The following is a 25,850-nucleotide window of genomic DNA, read 5'->3' on the forward strand; positions in this document are numbered from 1 at the left end:
AAGAGTCAGATGTGACTTAGCAACTGAACAACAGATGCTTAATAAATGATAGCTCTTCAAATGCCCACACTGTGATTACTGTAATAAGGGAAAATGCAGGCCTGCCTCAGCTGAGCCCAGGATCTTCCTCAGATGGCAATCGCTATGCCCTAGAGGAAGATGTAAAGAATGACAAAAAGGAGAGTAAAATTTATATGAGGAGAGGATAAAGGTAGGAGAAAACTAAGGAGGGCCAGAAAGAACTGTTCATATTAAATGATACCAAATCAGGAATTCTTTGGTTTTTAAACAGCATAAACCACATTTTTTAATGAGTTTATTGGCAAGATATGGGATGAAATAGCTCACAGAATCAAAGGAAACTTGAATAACTAGCTTCTTGCAGGACAGAGAAGGTAGGGAAGGCAAAACCTGTCATTTGGCTGGTTGGATAGTCTCTTCAGGACATGACCATAGGAATGAAGCCTCCAACTATTTCTTTCCCTAAGACACTCTCAAAGATTCAAAGTCCTAAGAGAGAGTGTGAGTTAGCCTACATTGTATCACATACTTGCCCCCTTGGTTAAAGAGTCCAATTATCTTGAATGATAGTTTCAAATGACAGGTTGTATTGGGAGGCAGGATTTACCAGGGAAAGTTGGGGTCCTGTAAGAGAAGGAGTAAGGAAGTCTGAGTCAGCAAAACCCACAGGGTCCAAGACAAAGTATTTCTGGGTGATGTGACAAATAGTACAGGAGAAAACCCAATTCTGGGCAAATCTCTTTTATCCCATTGATCAAAATACTTTACAAGTGTTCCTTTATCTTTGGCCCCCATGACATTATGAACTCCTTGCAGGCAGGGGGCTGCTTTGAATATTTGTCCTCAGTACTTGTCACATAGGGAGTTTTCCTGCAAGTCTTAGACTCACAAAAAGTTTCCATTTCACCATGCAATAAAGTTTCAGTAGAACCATTATGGGTTATGTCCCATAAACAAAGGAAGAATATTAATTTGTATGAATCCTGAATATAGATGATTAAATTCATAATTAGATGATGCATCAAATTAGTTAAAAGTTTAGTTTTCAGTCTTTAGAATCTGTAAGTAATGTAGCAAACAAGAGTGATAAACTTTATTGTGTGCTTTGACATGTGTAGCAATAGATTTATTCCTGGCTAGTTGGTTTTTTTTGTTTTTTCTTTAAGGAGAAGACAATGGCACCCCACTCCAGTACTATTGCCTGGAAAATCCCATGGACGGAGGAGCCTGGTAGGCTGCAGTCCATGGGGTTGCTAAGAGTCGGACACGACTGAGCGACTTCCCTTTCACTTTTCACTTTCATGCATTGGAGAAGGAAATGGCAACTCACTCCAGAATTCTTGCCTGGAGAATCCCAGGGACGGGGGAGCCTGGTGGGCTGCCCTCTATGGGGTTGCACAGAGTCAGACATGACCGAAGTGACTTAGTTGGTTTTTAAAAAACCTCAAAATCTCATTTAAAAAATAAATAAGATACATAAAGAAAGATTCTGGCCCTTCACATCCATCCCTGACCAGGCAGTGATGTAATTTATCCAATACCACACTCCAACAACCTACAATTCTGAATGGTTTTCTCACAGGAGCTTGTGTGTATATCGATTTAGCTATATCTCTTACCAGGTTCCCTTAGTGAGTAAGGATATATTTCAAAGGCTTAGAGATATAGTCTAAAACCTTGAGATGTAGTCTAAAAGATGACCCTTAAAACCCAAACTCATGTTTATTAACATTGAACACTAGCAATTGATAACATACTTGGTAGTATTTGTTTTGTTAAAACCTGAAATAAATTAAGTTTTAGGGTCAGAGTTTAAAAGAAAAGTTATGGAAGATTCTTAGAACTGTTATGACTATTTTTATTTCAAATAATTAATTGCAAGTGACCTTCAAATTTTATGTAACTAAGTAATGAGTCAATTTTTCAAAGGAACTAGAATTTTTTGGTCAACTGTAGATGATATATAATGAGCTCGGGACTGTATCTTTGTTTCTCTGTTGTTGGTGTATTTCCACCATGGCTCCAAGATGTACAGGGCAAGACTTTAAAAACTAGAAAATAGGAAGGAAACTCTCCCGTTTATGTCACCAAGCAAGATTGTTAACAATCTTCCACAACCCATCCCAGTATCATTTTTCATCTTCTGTAAACACAATCATTGATGTTTTGTAAATATTTCCTCTTTAGAAGAAAACAGTTGTTCACTAGAAGTAGAGACATTCATTTTAACATGGAAAATTCCAATTAATTAAGGCTTCCCTGGTGGTTCAGATGGTAAAGCGTCTGTCTGCAATGCAGGAGACCCAGGTTTGATCCAATTAATTAACAAAACATCAACTAGTAGGTTTCCACAATGTCAGTGATGAAGCTAAAAGTCATTAGCCCTTATCACAAAGTTGTCAATAAAGGGATTGTGTGATATAGGACAAAAAGGGAAGTGTTCAAATAGCGGTAATTATCACTTGGATTTCTAGAGGGCTGTAAAATACTCCTGTTACCTTATGCCTCCCCTTCCAAGTGTGAAGCAGATAACAAGAGTGGTCCTCTCTCTTAACTGATTGCAAGCCTAAAGCAAAATGGTCAATTGACTTACCTGGGCTAATAAAACCACTTCTAAACTAAGGGTAACACCATAAACCTTTACTATCTGCAATGGTTAATATTATGTGTCAACCTGGCCCAGTTTTTTGGCCAAAGTGAAGTGAAAGTAGCTCAGTCATGTCCAACTCTTTGTGAACCCATGGACTATACAGTCCATGGAATTCTCCAGGCTGGGATACTGAAGTGGGTAACCTTTTCCTTCTCCAGGGGATCTTCCCAACCCAGGAATTGAACCCAGGTCTCCAGCATAGCAGGCGGATTCTTTACCAATTGAGCCACCAGGTAAGCCCAAGCATATGGAGTGGGTAGCCTATCCTTTCTCCAGGGTATCTTCCCGACCGAGGAATCGAAACAGGGTCTCCCACATTGCAGGCAGATTCTTTACCGACTGAGCTACAACTGGCACAGCTTTTTGGCCAAACATCAGTCTAGATTTTGCTGTGAAGCCATTTTAGTTGTGAAAGTGAATGTCGTTTCGACTCTTTGCGACCCCATGATCTACATAGTCCATGGAATTCTCAGACCAGAATACTGGAGTGGGTAGCCTTTCCTTTCTCCAGGGGACCTTCCCAATCCAGGGATTGAACCCAGGTCTCCCATATTGCAGGTGGATTCTTTATCAGCTGAGCCACCAGGGAAGCCCAAAAATACTGGAGTGGGTAGCCTATCCCTTCTCCAGCAGCTCTTCCCGACCCAGGAATCAAACCGGGGTCTCCTGCATTGCAGGCGGATTCTTTACCAACTGAGCTATGAGGGAAGCTTAACATTTATTCAGTAGGCCTTGAGTAAGACAAGTTACCCTCATAATGTGAGTGAGTTTTATCCAGTCAGCTTAGAGCCTTAAGAGCAAGGACTGAATGGAAGGATTTCTCTTCAAGACAGCCACGTAGAAACCCTCCTGAATCTCCATACTGCTGCTCAGTAAAATTCAGACTCAAAGTTATAACATCAACTCTTATCTCAATTTCCAGACTGCTGGCTTGCTCCTCACAATCACAAGAGCCAATCCAGTTATATATATATATATATATATATATATATATATACACACACATACATACACTACTGCTGCTGCTGCTAAGTCACTTCAGTCGTGTCCAACTCTGTGCGATCCCATAGACGGCAGCCCACCAGGCTCCCCTGTCCCTGGGATTCTCCAGGCAAGAACACTGGAGTGGGTTGCCATTTCCTTCTCCAATGCATGAAAGGGAAAAGTCAAAGTGAAGTCGCTCAGTCGTGTGGGACTCTTAGCGACCCCATGGACTGCAGCCTACCAGGCTCCTCAGCTCATGGGATTTTCCAGGCAAGAGTACTGGAGTGGGGTGCCATTGCCTTCTCCACATACATACACACATATGTAAATATTTAATTGAATATATAAATTTAAATGTATAAAATTTAAACATATATAATCTTAATGTGAAATATGTATTGGTCTGCTTCTCTGGAGAACCCTGACTAATACACTATCTTAGAGTGTTTCCAAAGTTTTCATAAATGGAAGCCAAGTGGCTCTTAAATTTAAATAGCTAAAGTAGATGACTTTTTTTCTGATTTCATATTTTATAAATCTATAAACAGCACCACATTTTCTCTCACTTCCTTATTTAAAACCTACAAATGGCTTTCCAACCCCCAACATCTGTGTTTTCTGCTCCCAGACAGAAGGTTCATCTCACAAGATAACCAGCATCAAGCATTTACCAAATCACTTCCTTCTCTTGGGCGTGAACAGTCAGTGGAAAAAAGAATGCCCTAGTCTGTGCCCTTGTGAACACAGAACGAAAACATCTGGGAATAGATGCTTTTAATCGTTTCAGAAAAGTGTCTGAGCAGATTGTTCTAGCCCGTACTAGATATTTCTGCCCAGACAACTGGGGTCTACCCTCCATATCAGATTACTTTCTACTCTGAGGACTGCTGGCTGCCTAGTGAGAAGGTTTTAACCATTGGCGCTCATTTCTTCAAACTCCTTTTCTAGAACTCGAGCTGTTTTCGCAGTACAACGTTTCCCTAGATGTGACGCAATACTTACTGTCCTGTTTTCCTAGGGTATACTTTGATGCACCTGGTCACTTTGATGCAATTTGAAAAACACTCTGGTGCCTATAAATGAATACAGAAGACACGTTGGTCTCATTTGTTGTTGCTCAGTGGTTTCTGATTCTTTTGCGACCCCATGCACTGCAGCCCACCAGAGCCCTCTGTCCATGGGATTTCCCAGGCAAGAATACTGGAGTGGGTTACCATTTCCTTCTCCAGGGGATGTTCCCAACCCAGGGATTGAACCCACAACTCCTACATAGGCAGGCAGATTATTTACCACTGAGCCACTCGGGATGCCCCTTGGTCCCATTAGCAACACATTTAAAAATTATCTCTAAATAAATAAGTAAAAATAAAAATTATCTCTTTGGTTACTGCTGTAGAGGGTACATCTACTTTGGCTCTATTGTTATTTTCTTCAGTGTGAGTGGAAAACGTTTCCTGACACAGTCTGAGAATAATGTTCCCATTTGGTATCTGAGGTTCCTGTGCACTACTTAAGCTGTCCTATTCCTGAGTAATCTGGTCATGTGATTTGTCCCTGTGTCTGAGTTATTCAGCATCCAAGTCCTAAACCTAATAATCCTCTGTTGTCAACATGTTGGAAAGAACTTGGGTTATTCCATTCCCACCCCTCACTAAGCGTTGTACACTGTTTACCTTTTGAGACAGTAATAAAATGTCCCATAACAGAAGCAGAAATCTGTAGAAATCTCCCAACAAAAGATTAGTCATAAAATGAGTGTGTAGAAATTTGGGCTGCGTGGAAGTCCAAAAGGGTGTTTATCCCACTACACGTCAGGGTCCCAACACACACACACGACGGTGCCCACCGCCGCCACTTACCATCACAGCAGCGGTGAGGAAAAGAGCAAGACAAGGGGGGTAAACCTCACATAATTCTAATCAATTATAATCACAGGAGGAAACCTTGACCTGATTATGTAAAATCTGGATTGTGTGCCTGTATTAAATCAACAGAAGGAAGAAGGTCTATAAGGTCTATAAGACCTAGTAAAAGAGAAGTAAAAAGTAAGAAGTGGTCAGTGTATCTCACGCATCATCCAAAGGGGAAATGCCTTAAACTTTGGGCTTGGAAATTTCATTCCTTTAGGCAGAAAATAAAGATAAAAATTTACACCACATAGTTCTTAGTCTGGGGCAGAAAACATTCTAAGCACTCTAACTAACTCATTTGATATGCATCAGTCAGTCAGTCAGTTCAGTTGCTCAGTCATGTCCGACTCTTTGCAACCCCATGAATCGCAGCACACCAGGCCTCCCTGTCCAACACCAACTCCCGGAGTTCACTCAGACTCACGTCCATCAAGTCAGTGATGCCATCCAGCCATCTCATCCTCTGTCATCCCCTTCTCCTCCTGCCCCCAATCCCTCCCAGCATCAGAGTCCATGCATAGCAGGCTATAAATAGGAAGTATTATTATCCATATTTTCATATAAGAAAACTGAGGGACAAAACTTGCATTTATATCAGTTGCCCAAAGCCAAGAGTGGAGCTGAACTTGAATCTAGAGAGCCTGACCCCAGGATCTGCTTTCTAATATTAGAATATAGTAAAAGGGGAAAGACTGCTTCACTTTCTCTTTGAGAAGAGAGAAGAGCAAACTAGCATTGTTGCACACCTGCTTATTGCTGAGGACTGTGCCAAGAGTTTTACGTACATTGTGCTGGAAACAATCCTATGAGTCAAACCATCTAATCCCCATTTTACAGAAGTAGAAACTAGGCCTCAGGGAGGTCCCCGTAGAAACAAGTACTTTCTAGGGGATCACTGGGAACTTGTCAAAATCAAAGCTAGTGTGTCTGCTCCCTTTCACTCATCTGGAAACTAAGCAACAAACAAATTTTGTATGTTAAACAGGCCTTGACGAGAAACGCAATCTTGAGACTGTGGTCCATTTGTTCATCTGATACGGACCACTGGACCAGTTGATAAAACAGACACACATATACTCCACACATACACACACACACACACACACACACACACCATGTGCAAGAAACAAAAACAGGAAATTCAGTTTGGCCGTCTTCTGAACTAATCAAATTGAGTTGAGCATGACTCAACTTTAATAGACCTCTTTCTACTGATTATGTGAGTCAACAGAGAGTGTTATGTTTAAGGAAAAAGGAGTCTACAGAACTTAACACATTTAGAATCCCTACAATTGTTTGGTTAGCTCCATAAAGACTCATTTAGATATAGGAAGGAAGATCCAAAGTTACAATAGAAGTCAAAGCCAGAACTAAGATCACCACCCATAATTTTCTTCAAGTATGACTTTCCCAGAGACCTTTCCTTTAAATAAATTCACATTTTCTTTTTTAAGTCTGACTATATAAATATATATAAACTTTTTATTTTGTATTGGAGTCTAGCCTATTAGCAGTGTTGTGATAGTTTCAGGTGAACAGCAAAGGGACTTAGCCATTCATAAACATGTATCCACTCTCCTTCAAAATCCCCTACCATGATAAAAGTACTGTATTTCATAGGAAGTTCTATGGAAAATAAATATAGAAATTTTAAGATTCTAAAACTCACTATCCTATGATAATCAGGTCAATATCTGAGACTGAAATAGGACTTTGCAATGTATGTATTATAGATATTTGGATCATGCTACATGTATATTTCTATGTCCTTTTTAATTTAATATTTCATCTGAAATATTTTTCTATATTATTAAACATTCTTTTACATTTAAAGATTGCACAGTATTTATAGCACAAATATATCACAGGATATCTTCTACTGCTGGACATTCATGTTGTTTCTAGACTGCACCATTATAAACCAATGAATAGAAGTAGCAAGAGCATTAACACATTACTCTGAAAATTGATAAATAAGAGAAAGAATCAAGGACATGTATCATACCTGTCCTGCATGAATTATTTTAGAGTAACCAAATTGTTGAAAAAGAGAGGTTTATCTTTGTAGAAAATTGCTAGTTAATTAATGCAAAAGAATTGGCAGAATTAGAAGAATATCATTTTGTATTCTAAAGAACATTTGGGTACATATATCTTTAGAAAACAAAATAGTTACTAAAGGGGAGAGGCAAATTAGTGGTATGGAATTAAGATACAAACTACCATATATAAAATAGATAAACAACAAGGATCTATTGTATTTAGGGAATTATAGTCATTCTCTTGTAATAACTTTTTTTAACCTTTTAATTTTGTAATAACTTTTAATGGCATATATTCTTTAAAATACTGAATCATTATGTTGAATACGTGAAACTAATATTGTAAAAAAACTATACTTTGATAAAAAAAAATCTAATGAAATAATGAATGTAGGCAATGATCATTAATGAAAGTTATAACTAACAATGATGTAAAAAGTCAATAAGGAAACTGATAAAAATAAAGGGGGGCCTCACCAGAACCTATAAAATCTTCAGTAAAAGTGGGGCAACCAGAAATTTTATGCATGATACAGCAGGAAGTACAAAACACCACACATATAGTACTCTTGCCAAAAAATAAAAATAAAAATGAGCCTGTCTCTAATAAGCCTCACCCTAAGTACAACTTTACAGGAAATAAGTGGGCTAGAAAAAAAATGAATGAAACCATGAAGCAAACAACAGCTAAATCTAGAATGAGGAACATTCTACAGGACAGATAACCTAATTTATTTATCCAAATAAATAAAGAGGAAAGAGGAAGGGGGCAACCATTATACATTAGAAGAAACTTATGAGACATAATGTCAACCAACATATGCATTGTGCAGACCTCTTTTGGATTCGAATGTGAAGAAAACAGGAGAAAAACATTCTTGGGACAATGAAGAAATTTTAGCATAGAACCTGTTCAATTCTCTAGACTTAATAACAACCTTTGAATAATTTTTAAAGATTTTATCATATTCAGGTATTTACAAAGAAAATAAGATTTCTTGGATTCACTTTAAAATACTCCTGGAGAAAGAGAAAGAGAGGAAACCAGGGACAGAAATAGAGCAGAAATAGATGAAACAAGACCTGGAAAATCTCACCAACTGTTGAAGCTGGAAAAGGGGTACTTAGAGATTTGTTGTAATATTTTCTCTATGTTGGTATAAAATTTTCCGTAATAAAAAAATCCTAGAATATTGATATAAAAATCTTTTTGTGTGTGTAGCTTTGAAATTTTTACTGAAACCACAGAATATATTCCTAGGAAGAGAACTATGGGGTCAAAGGCATGAGCTTCTTTGAAGTTCTCAGAAAAAAATTTTAAGTGCTCTCCAGAAAGTTTGTACCAGTTTATTAACTGCACTAAGATGTATGTGTCCATCTCACCAGACCATCACCAAATTGAATATATATTTTAAAACATTCATTCTATTTTGATAGATAAGGGTATATTGTTTCAGTTAATGTTTTTTCAAGAAATGGGTTGAAATCTTTTAATTGTAATTAGTCATGTATTTCTTCTTCACCAAATTGTCTGGTATATTCTTTGTCCATTTTTTATTTAAGCCTTAGTGATTTTTGTTCTTTGATTGTAAGGTGTTTTTAAATAACAGCTCTTCTTAATCTGATGCCAAATATTTCTCCTTTATTTATGTTTTAAATATTCAGAAATAAATTTTTTATGTAATCAAATCTATAGACTTTGGTCTATGCTTTCTTTCATTATGTTCAAGCTTAAAAATTTTTGTCCTCCCTAAGATGAGGTAGATTCACTTTCTCATAGTTTTATTTTAATGACTTTACTTTTTAAAATTTTTTATTTATCTAGATTTCACCTTGGTGCATGACTTATAGGCTTACTTTATTGTTTACCAAATAATAAGCCAGTCATTTTTTTTCTTTTTCATTAAAATTTTTTTCTTTTAATATACCATCTGACACATAATAAGTCTCTTCATAGAGTACTCTCATATGTTCCTCGTTATCTTGATAACATGGCTTCCTCTTACTGTTGAATTTTGTGCCTATACCATATTATTATGGCTTTGTACCTGGTGAATAGACTTGTTAAACTAACTAGATAAGAAACAAGAGAAACAAGAAGAGGGCACATAGAATATATATATATAATATATATATATATATATATATACACATTATATATATAATGTATACAGTAGATTTTTATCAGATAGAGTGTATCATCTATATCATCCAGCATTTTGTTAGCATCTACACAAAGTCTGTGTACTATAGAAAAGAGAGCAAAGACTCTGGAGTGAGTATACAAAGATCCACAGTCTGGTTTTGTTTATTTGCTGGTTGTGTGTTCTTGGATAAAGCACTTAACTTCTCCGATTCTGTCTCCTCCATTGCAAAATGAACATAAAAACATCTATACCATGTGAGACATCCTTATAAAATATAAAACACAGTGTATTTTTAAATTAAATGTTGACAATGCCCAGGATACTTAAAAAAATAAAGTAACAATGATTTCATTGGGAAGATGCTGAAGATACTTGACATGTCTTTTTCAGTAATTTCTGCAGTAAAGATGTCCACTTTTAATACAAATGGGTATTATTCAATCTGCCAGTTATGCTGAAGTGGGTTTAAAAAAAAACACAAAAAAAACTTTCTTTGGCTTTTGGAAATTCTGCATCATTAATGGAATTAAACATTTTCAATTAATTTTAATCTGGTACAGTCAATTGACTGACGTATGGGATAGACAAAAATCTAGCTTCATTACTTTGTGCCTCTTGGCAACTACTTACAGACTTGGCTTCACCTGCATATTGAGGCATTCTAAGTAGAAGAGGAAAAAATCCCCACCACAGTTGTAAACAAATAGGTCAGATACTGTGCTTAAAATGATCTTTGAAAATACTTTCAACAAGCAAGCTCTGCATAAAATCTCTTTGGTATCGGAAGCTGTGGTCTGTGCCTTTAAAAAGATGGAGAGACCACAGCCCTTGCCTTAGTGCAGCAAGGAGGGATGTAACACATCTGGGACTTGGGGAAGCTGCCAGGTTTCCAGCAGTACTTTGGAGTGCTTGCCCTCCTTCCTCCTGCGTTAACAACTTTGTGGCTACCTACAGCTGACAGCCGTGCTCTCATAATCTTCAACCCCCAATTTTACCCACGCTGGCTGTCTTCTCTCACCCAGCCAGGCACTGGTTCCTAGCTGACTTTCCAAACTCCTGTCCTCGCTTGATGTGCCTGGCTTCCTCCCTTATGTCAACAAGTTCCAGCATGTAGAACATGAGTAGGAGCAAGCTTTCAAAATATACTTGGTGAGTAGAACTGAACTTCAAACGAATAGCATAAAAAGTGCTACTAGAAAGGTGAAAAATGCCAGACTTAATGTGAATAATACAGTCTCATACAGCTACCACCAGTAAATTTTATGAGCATTGAATTCTAGTAGAACATAGATTTCTTGACTATTCATATTTACATATCTTTCAAAGCGGAGAGAAGAGATTTAAGTGAAAAACATATGTACTGTACTAAAGCAGTACAATTAAATTCTCAGCCCAGCTTGGCTTTTTTCAATGCAAAAAAATAGAGGAAAACAACAGAATGGGAAAGACTAGGGATCTCTTCAAGAAAATTAGAGATACCAAGGGAACATTTCCTGCAAACATGGGCTCGATAAAGGACAGAAATGGTAGGGACCTAACAGAAGCAGAAGATATTAAGATGAGGTGGCAAGAATACACAGAACTGTACAAAAAAGATCTTCATGACCCAGATAATCACAACGGTGTGATCACTGACCTCGAGCCAGACATCCTGGAATGTGAAGTCAAGTGGGCCTTAGAAAGCATCACTATGAACAAAGCTAGTGGAGGTGATGGAATTCCAGTTGAGCTATTTCAAATCCTGAAAGACAATGCTGTGAAAGTGCTGCACTCAATATGCCAGCAAATTTGGAAAACTCAGCTATTTCAAATCCTCAAAGATGATGCTGTGAAAGTGCTGCACTCAATATGCCAGCACATTTGGAAAACTCAGGACTGGAAAAGGTCAGTTTTCATTCCAATCCCAAAGAAAGGCAATGCCAAAGAATGCTCAAACTATCACATAATTGCACTCATCTCACACACTAGTAAAGTAATGCTCAAAATTCTCCAAGCCAGGCTTCAGCAATATGTGAATCGTGAATTTCCAGTTGTTCAAGCTGGTTTTAGAAAAGGCAGAGGAACCAGAGATCAAATTGCCAACATCCGCTGGATCATCAAAAGAGCAAGGGAGTTCCAGAAAAACATTTATTTCTGCTTTATTGACTATGACAAAGCCTTTGACTGTGTGGATCACAATAAACTGTGGAAAATTCTGAAAGAGATGGGAACACCAGACCACCTGACCTGCCTCTTGAGAAACCTGTATGCAGGTCAGGAAGCAACAGTTAGAACTGGACATGGAACAACAGACTGGTTCCAAATAGGAAAAGGAGTATGTCAAGGCTGTATATTGTCACCCTGTTTATTTAACTTATATGCAGAGTACATCATGAGAAATTCTGGGCTAGAAGAAGCACAAGCTGGAACCAAGATTGCCAGGAGAAATAGCAATAACCTCAGATATGCAGATGACACCACCCTTATGGCAGAAAGTAAAGAGGAACTAAAAAGCCTCTTGATGAAGGTGAAAGAGGAGAGTGAAAAAGTTGGCTTAAAGCTCAACATTCAGAAAACGAAGATCATGGCATCTGGTCCCATCACTTCATGGGAAATAGATGGGGAAACAGTGGAAACAGTGTCAGACTTTATTTTTGGGGGGCTCCAAAATCACTGCAGATGGTGATAGCAGCCATGAAATTAAAAGACACTTACTCCTTGGAAGAAAAGTTATGACCAACCTAGATAGCATATTCAAAAGCAGAGACATTACATTGCCTACAAAGGTCCATCTAGTCAAGGCTGTGGTTTTTCCAGTGGTCATGTATGGATGTGAGAGTTGGACTGTGAAGAAAGCTGAGCGCCAAAGAATTGATGCTTTTGAACTGTGGTGTTGGAGAAGACTCTTGAGAGTCCCTTGGACTGCAAGGAGATCCAACCAGTCCATTCTGAAGGAGATCAGCCCTGGGATTTCTTTGGAAGGAATGATGCTAAAGCTGAAACTCCAGTACTTTGGTCACCTCATGTGAAAAGTTGACTCATTGGAAAAGACTCTGAAGCCAGGAGGGATTGGGGGCAGGAGGAGAAGGGGACAACAGAGGATGAGATGGCTGGATGGCATCACTGACTCGATGGACATGGGTCTGAGTGAACTCCAGGAGTTGGTGATGGACAGGGAGGCCTGGTGTGCTGCAATTCATGGGGTCACAAAGGGTCGGACACGACTGAGCGACTGAACTGAACTGAACTGAATGAAATCTCCCGAGATATTTATTAGTTTCAATATGAGCACAATTAAAAAGGAGAGAAGATTGGTGTAAAGTTTATATATCTTTAGGTGTGAACTATCATGGAAATCTATATACCATCCCATACTTAAATTTAATTCATTCAATGTATACCTTGTTGATCTAACTATAGTAGATTTATACTTATATGCATAAGATTTAGTTGAATATAAACAAAATAGTCATGTATAGTCTACTCTACAATCACCAAGCATAGACCAGAGCCCCAAACTGACTATAATTCAAATAAATAAATCCTTTATTCTTATGCTTTAAGTCTTGAAATTAAAAGTCCTTTATATTTTCATCTAATTTCTCAAACTCCTATTAAATGCCTACCATGTGATAAGCATAGCTAAGCATTTACCCATACATTTCCTCTTTTAAATCAGATAATAACCCTGGGAAATTAGTATTATCATGATTTAACATTTTTTATCTATTTATTTTTGGTTGCGCTGGGTCTCCATTGCTGTGCCAGCTTTTTTCTAGTTGCGGTGAGCAGGGGCTACTCTCCAGTTTGGTGTGCAGACTTCTCATTGTAGTGGCTTCTCTTGTTGCAGAACACTGGCCCTGGGGCGCCCCGGCTTCCCTCTAGTTGTGGCACATGGGCTCAGTAGTTGTAGCTCCCAAGTTCTAGAGCACAGACTCAATAGTTGTGGTACACGGCCTTAGTTTCTCTGAGGTGTGTGGGATCTTCTCAGAACAGGGATCGAACCCATGTCTCCTGCACTGGCAGATGGATTCTTCACCACTGAACCACCAGGGAATCCCTGTATTATCATTTTAAATTCACCAAAGAACACATAGCTAAGAGAGCTCAGGCAGCTATAAAGAACAGAACTGGAGTTATAGCTTAGGTCTTCTGATTCTCAGACTTTTCCATAGTTTATTGTTCCTTTCCTAAACTTCATACTAAGCTCAATTGGTAACTATGGTTGAAAAGTATCATCACCACTAAAAAATAACAACAAACGTTCAAAGAGAAAGTGTCATTATAGAATACACTGAAATATAAGATATTATGTCACCTCATATTTAAAAATAGATCATGGATTTTCAAATAGATTCCAAGTCCAACCACTCTCATCATGTGAAAGCAGAGTAAAGAAAAAGCCCAGCAAAGGCAAAGCTCTAAACAGAAAATTTGACTCTGCCATCATTCACTATCTCTGTTTCTCTGGGTAAGTCACTTCATATCTCAGAACCTCAATTTCCTCATCTATCAAATGGAAAAAGTTATTTCTCCCACAGAGTCTTGACTCAAGGATTAAATTAAATATTATATAAATGACCCTGGTATATGCCCAGAAAACTGTAGTTAATATGGTAAACATTACATTTTCTAGGGGCAAGTTAGCTGATTTACAGAATAAAGATAGATCAAATGAAAAACACATTCATATGCGTAATATGTGTTTGTGTGTCTGTGTAAATTAGAAGGCACATGATATTTGTAGCATTGTGATGAAAATTGCTGCCCCTGGCACCAGTTGATCAGTTCATTGACCTGCAACTGCAGCCTCACCAATTGCCACTTTATCTGTTCAGCCTCCTTTGAGCTCTTTCCCTTCCTTCGATCTTGCTGTTTCCCCCACCCACCCCACTGCATCCTCTCTTCCAATCCTGGTTAAGATTACTTCTCTGTTTCATAATAGCAGCTACCTAACCTGCCCAGTTATACAGGTCAGCCATGGAAGTGATTAAGGTCCAAGTCCCCTCTGTACCAAACAATAGTTAATTACCTGTAAGATACAGAGCTAGTATGATTACATTCGCTGATTATTTGGGATTGTTACCTTCCAACACCTTACCCCATTCCAAGCTTCCATACACAAACACACTTTCCTCTCAGTTAATTCATATTTGACTCATATATTTCTACACCAGGCCTTCCAAGTGGCTTTTTGACTTAGATCTCTAGACCCTAATAGCAGGGAAAGAATTTCTTCTTAAAGGTGTACCCTATTTTGATAACTCTGAAAATTTCCTTTCTCATACTAAGCCAAACTCTCCTTTGGATAAGATTAATCTGAGCTTTTCTTCCCTTTAATGATCCCTTAAAAAAAAAAAAAAAAAAAAAAAAAACACTTCTCACCTAATCCTTTTTCCATGAAATCAGCCCTTCAGATAAGATTCTGTATAAATCAGATTGTACCACAAAGGCATCATGCTAAATGAAAAATGTCAGTCTCAAAGGTCACATACAGTATAATCCCATTTATATGACATTTTGAGAAAGGGCAAAACCACAGGGACATAAGACACATCAGCTGTAGCCAGGGGTTAGGATCTGGAGGAGAGAGGGGAGTGTCACTAGCATCTGACTAGAAAGAGGCAGCGTAAGTGAATTCTTTGGGTATTGAAATTATTCTGCTTCCTGTTGTGTTGGTGATTATAATATGCATGTATTAAAATTCATAGGACTGTACACCAGAAAAAGGTGAATATGACTATATGTAAATTTTGAAGAATTACATATATTGATCTCATGTGTCAAATGCATATCATGATTCTTTCATTTTAATCTTCATAAAACCCTGCAAGATAGATCATTTTATTATTATTCCTGTTTTAATAACACAAATAAAACAGCAGCACAGAGAGGTTAACTAACTTGCCAAGGCCACGGAATTTGACAGAGGCAGAGCTTTGATTTTAACCCCAGCAGTCTGACTTTAGAACTGAATATTTTTACCACTGTCCTATGCTGGCTCTGCAAAGAGAGAAAGTGGCTTCATTTTTCCTCTATCAATGAAAAACACACGACCTCCTTGGCAAGGAAAATATCAGCTAGAACTCCTGAGTGAGCCAAAAAGTTTGTTCGGGTTTTTCTGTATGATGCAATGTAAAGCAAACTTTTTGGCTTGCCATATGTAAATGGATCAGCTTGCAAATGCAGCAGAGCGTGTGCCACCAAGACCAGCGTGTTTCTGGGCCACAAAATGTCTCAATTGTTGTTTTAATAACTTACATTTAAACTTTTCAATTTCCTATTATCTTTGAAATAAAATGCCTTTTTGTTAACATACTAAAAACTTCCAAAATCAACTCTCTAATGCCTATGGACACTGGTTTGAAAATCTTTAAGAGTTCCTTAAAAAATTCTGATTCTGATGCAAAGAAAATAGAATGTATCAATAGGAAGCTCAAATAAATTGTTTAAAAATTTAAAACTCTTACTCCACTCCTTCTCCCTCCCCACTTCCCCAAAACTAAATCCTTCCGGATATTTTTTGGAACTAAAACCTCTTAGTAATGAGACAAACGGATAAATACACCCACGCCTGGTGCCTTGTGGTCATTCTTACACATTCATTTAGGTCCTTCAGTGCCTGCAGGCTACCACTTCATTCTATGCACTTTGCAGAAATAAAGCTATCCACTGAAGAAGTGAAGCATGGCAAGCCTCATAATTCAGAAGCAGCAGCAGCTGGGAAGAGAAAACAAAGGGAAAAAATTATGATGGCTTTTAGAAACTAAGAGTTACAGAGAATGCCTAAATTTGGTGAGCACAAACTTGAGATAATAAAGGTTGCTCAGTTATTGGTTACAGAAAATCTGCTTCTGGATTTTTAATGTTTGGGACTTGTTCATGATGGATTTAATCACTTTAGAACTGTGCCCAAGACAGGTTATATGCACAGCCACATATACATTGTCTATCTCCACATGAAAATGGTCTGAGTTCTATGTGACTTTTATGCCTTAGATCCACCTTCTCTGAAATATTCAAGAGTTTAATGGATCTATTCTCAGCCCACTACCATCATTTCCCAAACATCTTTAGCCCAAACCCCTTAATATACAGAGGCAGTTCTTCTGATCAATTCTACTAAACCTTATGTAACCTACAATTAAACTTCATCCAGAGTAACATCAAAAAAGGAACCAAAGAGAGATCAGGGCAATATAGGACACATTTTTTTAATTCTCTGGTCATCTTCCATAAAATTGCTTTAGCTATATTTATCTTTCAGGGTTAGCATTAGAATCAAATAAAATGATACTGACCTAACAAAGTCCTTGCCATATAACTAGGCTTCCTGTAAGTAGTGGTTATAATTATGATCAAGGAAAGAAATCCCGCAGATGGAACATTGTTCATCTATGGCCATTTGCAACTTTATTTCACAATATTTCCTTAGGCAAATTTCTCTACTCCTTGCCTCAATATCAGGTTTGATCTTGTTGTAAACTCATGGGGTTTGCAGTGTTAATTATCAGTTACCAGCATACCTCCTATGAAATACAATGGTTTTTGGTTTATGAAATTAGGCTTGCTAGAGAAATGTTGAAGAGATGTGAAATGACTTTGCAACTTGATGCAGCTAACCCGGGAGATTGCACAATCTTAATTCACAGGCGCGAGCACACACACCCACGCACCCAGGAAGTGCGGGGGGTCTTGTGGAAATCAGTAGCTTATCTATTATGTGCACTCCGGAGCTGTAAACAAGACCATGTGAAGACTCAGCTAGAATGTTTCCTCTGAGTCAGTATTAAACAAACTTCCGAAATGTTAGAGAAGGAAATAAAGCCAGTGTACCCTGAAGACACCCAGGACAGAGAGCTGGGGATGTAGAAATTGTGTTCAACACTGTTAGAGACTGACATAATAAAGTAAGTTCTGTAATAAAAAGCAAATGCTGCTTAATAATCAATAGCTAGTGTGAATTAGAACAGGCTGTAATCCATCAGAATTTACATGACTTATATGTGGACTGGCAAAAAAATTTTTTTAAACCTTTGATGTTTTATTCCATGAGAGTGATAGCATGATTTTCTATTTAGTAATAATAACATTATGTAATAGTCTCAGTATAATTTGGTTCAGAATAAATCAGAGGGAAAGAGCTCATCAATGGTGAAAAAATAAAACCCCAGAAAAGCAAAGATTTTTCACAGACAGCATAGTGTGATACAATGGAAAAGACACAGGCTTTGAAATCAGAAGTGTTCTGACTCTACATTTGCAAGTTTTGTGATCTTGGGCAAGTTACATCTCCTTATTGAGATTCCATCTTCTTATCTATAAGATCATGACATTCATGAAGTTCTTATTACGATCAGATTAGATATTAACTGAGTAAGCAGTCTGACAAATATGAAGAGCTCTACAAATATGAGAAAATGTTTCACTGCTTTAAACTGTAAGTGTCCACAGGTCAACAAAACTGAGTCGGAAAGAAATCAAGTTTAGAATACCCTGGAATTGTTTTTGCTTGACGTAGATAATGAGTTCTACAACTTACATTCCTTTTGACCTGCAGAACATTTGGTTTTTAGGGAGGAAAAGAGGAATGTCACCTGTAACTGGAAATCTGCAGTTATAGCTGAATATAGAGAACATAAGTAAGAATATAGCTCTTATTTACATATAACTATATTTGAATCTTAGAAGATTGAATATAGAAATGACCAAATAAGAGGAAATAGTTAAAGCACTTTAATCCTTACCAATGTCCGCAAAGTAGGATGTTTCATTAAGTGCTGTCTGGGTGCTCAGACAGTAAAGGACATTACATTTCCGGCAACCCAAGGCTTGACCTCACACTTGGACTTCTGAAGGTAAACTTCCGGAGAGGAAATTAAATACAGAGAACCTCTTCCAGTTTGGAATACTAGTTCTGCCAAAATCACTAAGAGAAACATGTAGACTAAGTTATATTTTTAAATTTTACACTAAAAATATTTAAGCCAACAGAAAGGTTGATGTTTTTTCGAAAAATTATTTAAAATAGGGAGTGAACTCAAAATCAAAATATCCAAAATGTTTTTTTCTCCTTACCTATTCCCTATAAAAATAGGCTCTAAAGTAAGATGAGTTCTTCCTTCCCTCCCTACAATATTATTTCTTAAGCACTAAACTCCAGGCCTTAGAAACTAAAATATTCAACTGACAGGAAAAGAAAGAACTATAGCTATCGTAATTTACATATATGATATATGTAAATCAAATAAAACATGAAATTTATTCACCCTATTTTTATTTTCCAAGCTACCCAGGATAATTCAAGCTCACGTTGTTCTCTAAGGTGTGTGTACCTTCTGGGTTCAGTGGATACTCTGAAAGGTCAAATAGAGTCCATCCTTCAGGCAGATGAGATGCTGTTCTATTTTTAAAAAACCTCTAGAGAAGGAAATTCCACAAGCTTCCCCAGTTACACATTCCAGTGTCTATCAAATCTCACTGTCTGAAGATTTTTCCTTTTCTCTTATCTAAATCCCTCATGCTGTAACCTAAGCCTATGCCTCTAATCTGGTCCCTAATGGAGATGGTCATCATCCTTCATAGACCAACCAACAAGGCTCTTTTCAGATTCTGTAAGCCAGAAACCACTTGATTTCTAACTCTCTTTATTACAGCTCTTTAGTTATTGTCATACTCATCTATCATTTTTTTCCAAGTTTGCTTCCTCCAACCTTGTATTCATTTCACATATCCTTTGAAAATAATGTTTTTAAAAAGCAAAAGAAATTAAAAAATTATTCATTAACCTTACTGTACTAAAACAGCCTATTTTAACTTTTTGTTCTTGCTCCTAATTACATATACACACATCATTATAACCATAATGTATAATTGTATTACATTTATTCCAAGTTTTAAAATTACTCCTTTAGTGTCATTACCCAGAACATGCCTAGAATGAGCAAGCTTATCGTTATAACTTTGATGATGTTGGTGTAAAGTTCATGATTTGAGGAATTTCCTTTGTCTAATAGAATTAAATGATTGATTACTAAGTCCTGAAGCACTCTACTAGGTTCTACAGATTCAAAACTTTTAACATTCAATCCTTACCCACAAGCAAATCATTACAAGACACACAACTTATTAATTGGAATGAAAAAGATCTTGTGTAGATGATTCCTGCATCTACCTATATTGTATATATATTGGGTTGGAAATCCAACATCTTATGGGAAAACCCAAACAAACTTTTAGGTCAACCCAATACCTATATAAATTTATGGGGTCAATTGAGAGAGCTAGACCTCAGGGGACAGTTGACCCTGAAGAAGCCAGAATGGGGGAGTCACCCAGCAGGTGATCTGGAGGAGCAGGAGCTGTGGGTAAATTGCCACAGCTTCTACCAGCTACCCATCTTCCACTATCTAGGCCAGAGCACCTGGGAGAGAGTACTTGGTACTATCTAGTGTTTCTGTGATTTCATCAAGAGGCTCTTTAGTTCTTCTTCACTTTCTGACATAAGTGTGGTGTGATCTGCATATCTGAGGTTATTGATCTTTCTCCCAGAAATCTTGATTCCAGCTTGTGCTTCATCCAGCCCAGTATTTCTCATGATGTATTCTGCATATAAGTTAAATAAACAAGGTGACAATATACAGACAATATACAACATACAGCCTTTGATGTACTCCTTTTCCTATTTGGAACCAGTCTGTTGTTCCATGTCTGGTTCTAACTGTTGCTTTTAGAGGAGAGTGAAAAAGTTTACTTGAAACTCAACATTCAGAAAACTACAATCATGGCATCTGCTCCCATCACTTCATGGCTCATAGATGAGGAAACAGTGGAAACAGTGACAGACTTTATTTTGAGGGGCTCAAAATCACTGCAGATGGTGACTGCAGCTATGAAATTAAAAGACATTTGCTCCTTGGAAGAAAAGTTATGACCAACCTAGACAGCATATTAAAAAACAGACATTGCTTTGCCAACAAAGGTCCATCTAGTCAAAGCTATGGTTTTTCCAGTATAAAGAAAGCTGAGTGCTGAAGAATCGATGCTTTTGAACTGCGGTGTTGGAGAAGACTCTTGAGAGTCCCTTGGACTGCAAGGAGATCCAACCAGTCCATCCTAAAGCCAATTGGTCCTGAATATTCATTGAAAGGACTGATGCTGAAGCTGAAACTCCAGTACTTTGGCTACCTGATGTGAAGAACTGACTCATTTGAATAGACCCTGATGCTGGGAAAGATTGAAGGTGGGAGGAGAAAGGGACGACAGAGGATGAGATGCTTGGATGGCATCACTGACTCAGTGGACATGAGTTTGTGTAAACTCCAGGAGTTGGTAATGGACAGGCAGGCCTGGCATGCTGTAGTCCATGGGGTCACAAAGAGTCAGACACGGTTGAGCAACTGAACTGAACTGAACTGAACTGATCCAATGTTTAGTTGGGCCTTTGTAGAAGGAATGTAGGTGAAAGGGTGAACTCAATGGCAGCTGCTTTCCAAATCTTTTGTGAATTATAAGAGCTTTGGTTACCAGAATGAAATCGCAAGTTTGTACAACTGACAAAAAAGATAGTTAATAAGGGTCAGGTGACTCTGGGGTAAATCTGACTTGAGGATTCACTTAATAATTGATGAAACAATCTAATATTATTAAGAGAGCAAAACCACGAAAGGAAAAACTGGTTGCAGTACCACAGTATCCTTGAACAATTACTCTTCAGATCTGATCCTCAGTTTCTTCACCTGTAAATGTTATTTATAGTATATTCCATGATTTAGATTCCAAGAAATAGTAAGTATTAAAAATAATGCATTGTATTTCCCCAAACCAAACATACAGCTACTTCTTTAAAGAAAAAAAAAATTGATGTCCATTTTCACTATTTCTTAGATTAAAAAAGGAAACACACAGGTTATGCTATCCTGTCAAGATGTTTAATTCCTCAAGAAGGGTAGAAAATAGAGGATAGAGCCATGTTGGGATTTAAGGACTCTTTTTTAGCTTGAGTTTTCCCAACGGTAGTGCCTCAGGTAAAAACATGTAGATAGGGAACAGGAGTAAGGAACAGTGCAAAAAGCAAACACAGATGCATTATTCAAATCACTGTTGCAAGCAACTGGCACTCAAACCGGCATGGAGTTGTCTAAAGAGGATGTAGAATATCTTTTGGAACTGTGTACCTGAGGATTGATGTCTTTTGTCTGTAGCTCATATTCCTCATTAATTGAGATCTACTTTGGGTTAAATAAATTCCTATATACTTCAGACTCAGCATGCCTGATCGACCAGAGGGCTTAAGCATCCAGTACTTGAAAGAAGATGTCAGCATGAGGTAAGCGAAACTATCACTACATGTGTGCTGACATCAGAGATGAGACTAAGACCAAGTGAGTCAGGAATTCAGAAGCAATCTGTATCCTTTGTACCACTCAGATACAGCTGTGCCCTGTAAAAAGTCCCATCTGCCTCTAAGTCTTCAAGGTGGTGGCCAGCCGTAATCTCCACAAGTGACGTTATAGATAAAGATTAATGTAATAAGCTGTATTCTTCACTGCTGAAACTGATCTTGAGGTTATAAGACCTATTTGTCTAGGTTTCTATCCCCGTGGAACGATGCCTACCTTCATCCCTGAGCAGGTTGAGCCCTTGGCTATCTTCAGCCCTTGGCTAATTTCAGGCCATGGTTGCTAAAATTTCCATTCACCATTATCACTGGGCATGTGAACACCAGAAAAAGCTAATGATTGACCTATACCTTGCTGATGCTTTAGCTATATCAAATTGCCCAAAGCTTCAGTTTCTGACATCTTCTCATCCTAATTTACCCCCAGTGAGAATCTAATAATATATGTCTTAGCTTTGATTCTACCAAAAATCAAAGCCTCTGTCCAGGAGATAATCCCACAGCACAAATGGGGGACCAGAGAGAATGGGGGAAGGAGGAAAAGTCTCAAGAAAGGTGTACTTTTGATGTCACAGCTTTGAGACCCTCTGGCGTAATGCTGGCCTCTAAGAAACACCAGCTCAAAATGTCTCAGAGCTGATTTCATCCCTCAGGGACTGAGGATTTCCCTCAGAGTTAACTTTCATAAATTTGGGGACTCCATGAATGAGCTCAAACAAGTAGAATCCCATTCCCAGCTATAGCACTGGAGAAGTCCTAGAGCAAAAAGTGAAAATCACATTGTGTCCATTTGAGATGAGTCAAAGCCAGAATGCCAATTTCATCCAGGCTGGAATCAGCAGTGAGGCTGAGAAGATGTGAATTAGGGTTCCAAAGGCTCTTCCTTAAAAGCTTCTCAGGGAATTTGGACTGAATTTGGTAAAACATAGCAAATATCAAAGACATTTAAGTAGAAGAGACATAATTAAGTTTGTATTGCAGGAAGATTACACTGGAGGTACGGAGGAGCATGAAGTAGGAAGAGAATGGGATGATGAAGGACAGGAGACAATTTTGGAGTCTTAACCTATAGCTAATTTTGCAGTGTCAGTGGGGATGGGAGAAGGCAAGAATCAATGAGTGATTTGAGATAATGAATCAAAGTTGAGAAAAACTTCACACTGATAATTTGATCAAAGATATTATAACAAATTATCAGCTTTTAGCTGTTACAGGTCATTTAATAGTAATAGTTTGTTGATGGAATCAATGTGGTTTCAAATTTAGGCGAGGGAATGGTTCATGAGGCCAGTCATGGTATATAGATGGAAAAAAATAAACTCATGTGTTCACTGTGGTATATCCAAGGAGGTGGGTAGAGGAAGAATTGATATGATTTTGCACTTTCATTTTCTAAATTATTATCTTTGTGTCATTTTTGTATTTCAATATGAGATGATAGAAAATTTGAGGGAATGATTTTGAAATGTGCTATCTCAGAATCACATATATTCACATTTTCTTATTAACATTTTAAAAATTTTATTGAAATATAATTGATTTATAATGTTGTATTGCTCTTATTAACATTTTTAATGTGAGGACTACTTCAAGAAAGCTAGATACTTCACTGATAATCAAACTGTTTGTTGATTGGAATTCTGTGGAGCATTTCATAATATGACTTAGCATGAGATGTCTGTGATATTTGTTTTGATATATGCATTACCTGATTTCTGAGACTAAACCCCACATGTATCTTTACATTATAACATGTAATATAAGCAATAGCCTTGGCATAAAGTTAATGGTAGAGAGATTGCACTCATTTTGCTGATAACAATAAATTTAAAGGAAGAGAAATACTTTATTAGGAAGTCTACAACTTCCAAACATCCTTATTTCTTCCTCATATTGGTAGGATTCACTCTACATAAACATTTTTCATACCACTTGTTATCTGCAATCTAATGTCAACTCTCTGCTTGAGTAAGGCTTTATTATAAATATGTCCACATACATACTTTATGACCTCAAGAAATTTGAAAATCTCTCACAGATACCACCTGTTCTCTTTATCATCATGTCAATTTCAAGACTAACAAGCAGGAACAGTAAGTAAATCTTAATAGAAAATGCAATAGAATAAGAATTAAAAGTTAGTGGACAGACCAAATAACTTTGGAATGAGTGGAGTCTTTAAGACTTGAAATGAAGGATATTGCACATAAACACTCTATGCTACTTGATAAAGTTGTTTTCCACAAGGATCTTGGGTTAACAGTTCTGATACATGTATGGTGTAATTGGCAGATGATGGGAGCAAGATTTCCCATTGTTGGAGTAGGAGCATACAGATTAACAAAAGGAAACTAAAACATACAAAGGGTAATGGATTAGAATTGGAAATGTACATGTGAACTTACGTTTAGGTTGCTTTTGATACCAGTGGGTTACATATAGAAATATTTATATATGTGTGTTATACACCTTAGTAGATACATATGCATTACCTTGCCCTGTCAGCTGAGGAGTCCTGGAAGCAACTGCACCCAGTAGCAGCAGCAGCAGCAGCAGCAGCAGTGATCAATCTTGCTTTCTAATAAAAGGAAACTAATTATAAGGAAATTGGAGCTCCTTGGAGAAACGGCTGATTCTATTGCAAAGGCAGCAAATATGCAAGATAAACTTGGAGCTTCTTGTTGTGCCAGAAATTAAGAAAGTTCTCTAAAAAACAAAACAAACAAGCAAAAAGCCCTATATTGACAGAGGTATGTCAAGGAAATACAGGAGCCAACTGAAAGAGCTCCCAGTAGCCAAATCTGGAACAATTTGAGCTACAAAATAAATAGAAGTGTTAGGTTATAACCCAAAGTGTAATAAATATTCATGAGTACATAGTGATATAAAGAAATGATTGAATAAATAAATAAATGCCGAAGTAGAAAAAAATATTCCATGCAGAGGAATTCCAAATAATTTATGTAAGTACTCCATCCTCAAGAAGGAGGAAAATAACTCCATATTCCTTTTTATTTATTTCCTAATGTTTTGAGTTTTTTTAATTTCATCTTTTTTGAGGTATAATTGACATATTAAATTGTAAGATATTTAAAGTGTACATTATGATGATTCAATACATACATACATATATATGTATGTATGTATGTGTGTGTGTGTGTGTGTATGTGTGTGTATATATATATATAGGCCTATAGTCCATAATAAAATTTTTTTGCTTGCTTGTTGATGATTGCCTGGATAAAAAAATAATTTTTATTAAAAAAATAACAAGATACTTCCTAAACATGATATACTGGAGAAACTTAAAACTCAGAAGCTTTGAAATAATTCACAGAGCAAATTTTATGTAGATTAAATAACTCAAAAGTTTCAAAATAGGTTCTCAAAGGGAAAAAAAACAAAACCTAGAAAACATATTCAAAGCAAAAACAATAAATGAATTGATATTCTAAATTGATATAGAGCCCTTACAAATTTACTTTTTAAAGGAGATCTCTGTTTCAAAATGGGCCAAAGCCAAAAGAAAGCAATTGAGAAAAGAGGAAATAAAAGTGCTTAAAAAGCAGTGGGAAATTATTTTCACTGCTACTCAAAGAAATAAAAATTAAAGCATAAAAAAGATACAATACTATTGCCTACTAAATTCTAAAATTGTATATATTTATATATAATGTATATGTATAGCTGGTTACAGACAAACAGTAGTCTCATCAG

The 25,850-nt window shown here is 37.2% G+C and overlaps 1 long non-coding RNA gene across 1 annotated transcript; it reads right to left on the minus strand.

Moving 5' to 3' along the window:
* Nucleotides 1–24,773, minus strand: LOC123332771. Its single transcript, XR_006549805.1, has 4 exons — nucleotides 24,626–24,773; nucleotides 16,332–16,453; nucleotides 4,658–4,728; nucleotides 1–645 (listed from the first exon to the last, which is right to left on the minus strand). It is a non-coding gene; the product is annotated as an uncharacterized LOC123332771 (long non-coding RNA).
* Nucleotides 24,774–25,850: the final 1,077 nt, after the last annotated feature.

This window comes from Bubalus bubalis, chromosome 3, assembly GCF_019923935.1.
Source record: "Bubalus bubalis isolate 160015118507 breed Murrah chromosome 3, NDDB_SH_1, whole genome shotgun sequence".
NCBI classification, from domain to species: domain Eukaryota; kingdom Metazoa; phylum Chordata; class Mammalia; order Artiodactyla; family Bovidae; genus Bubalus; species Bubalus bubalis.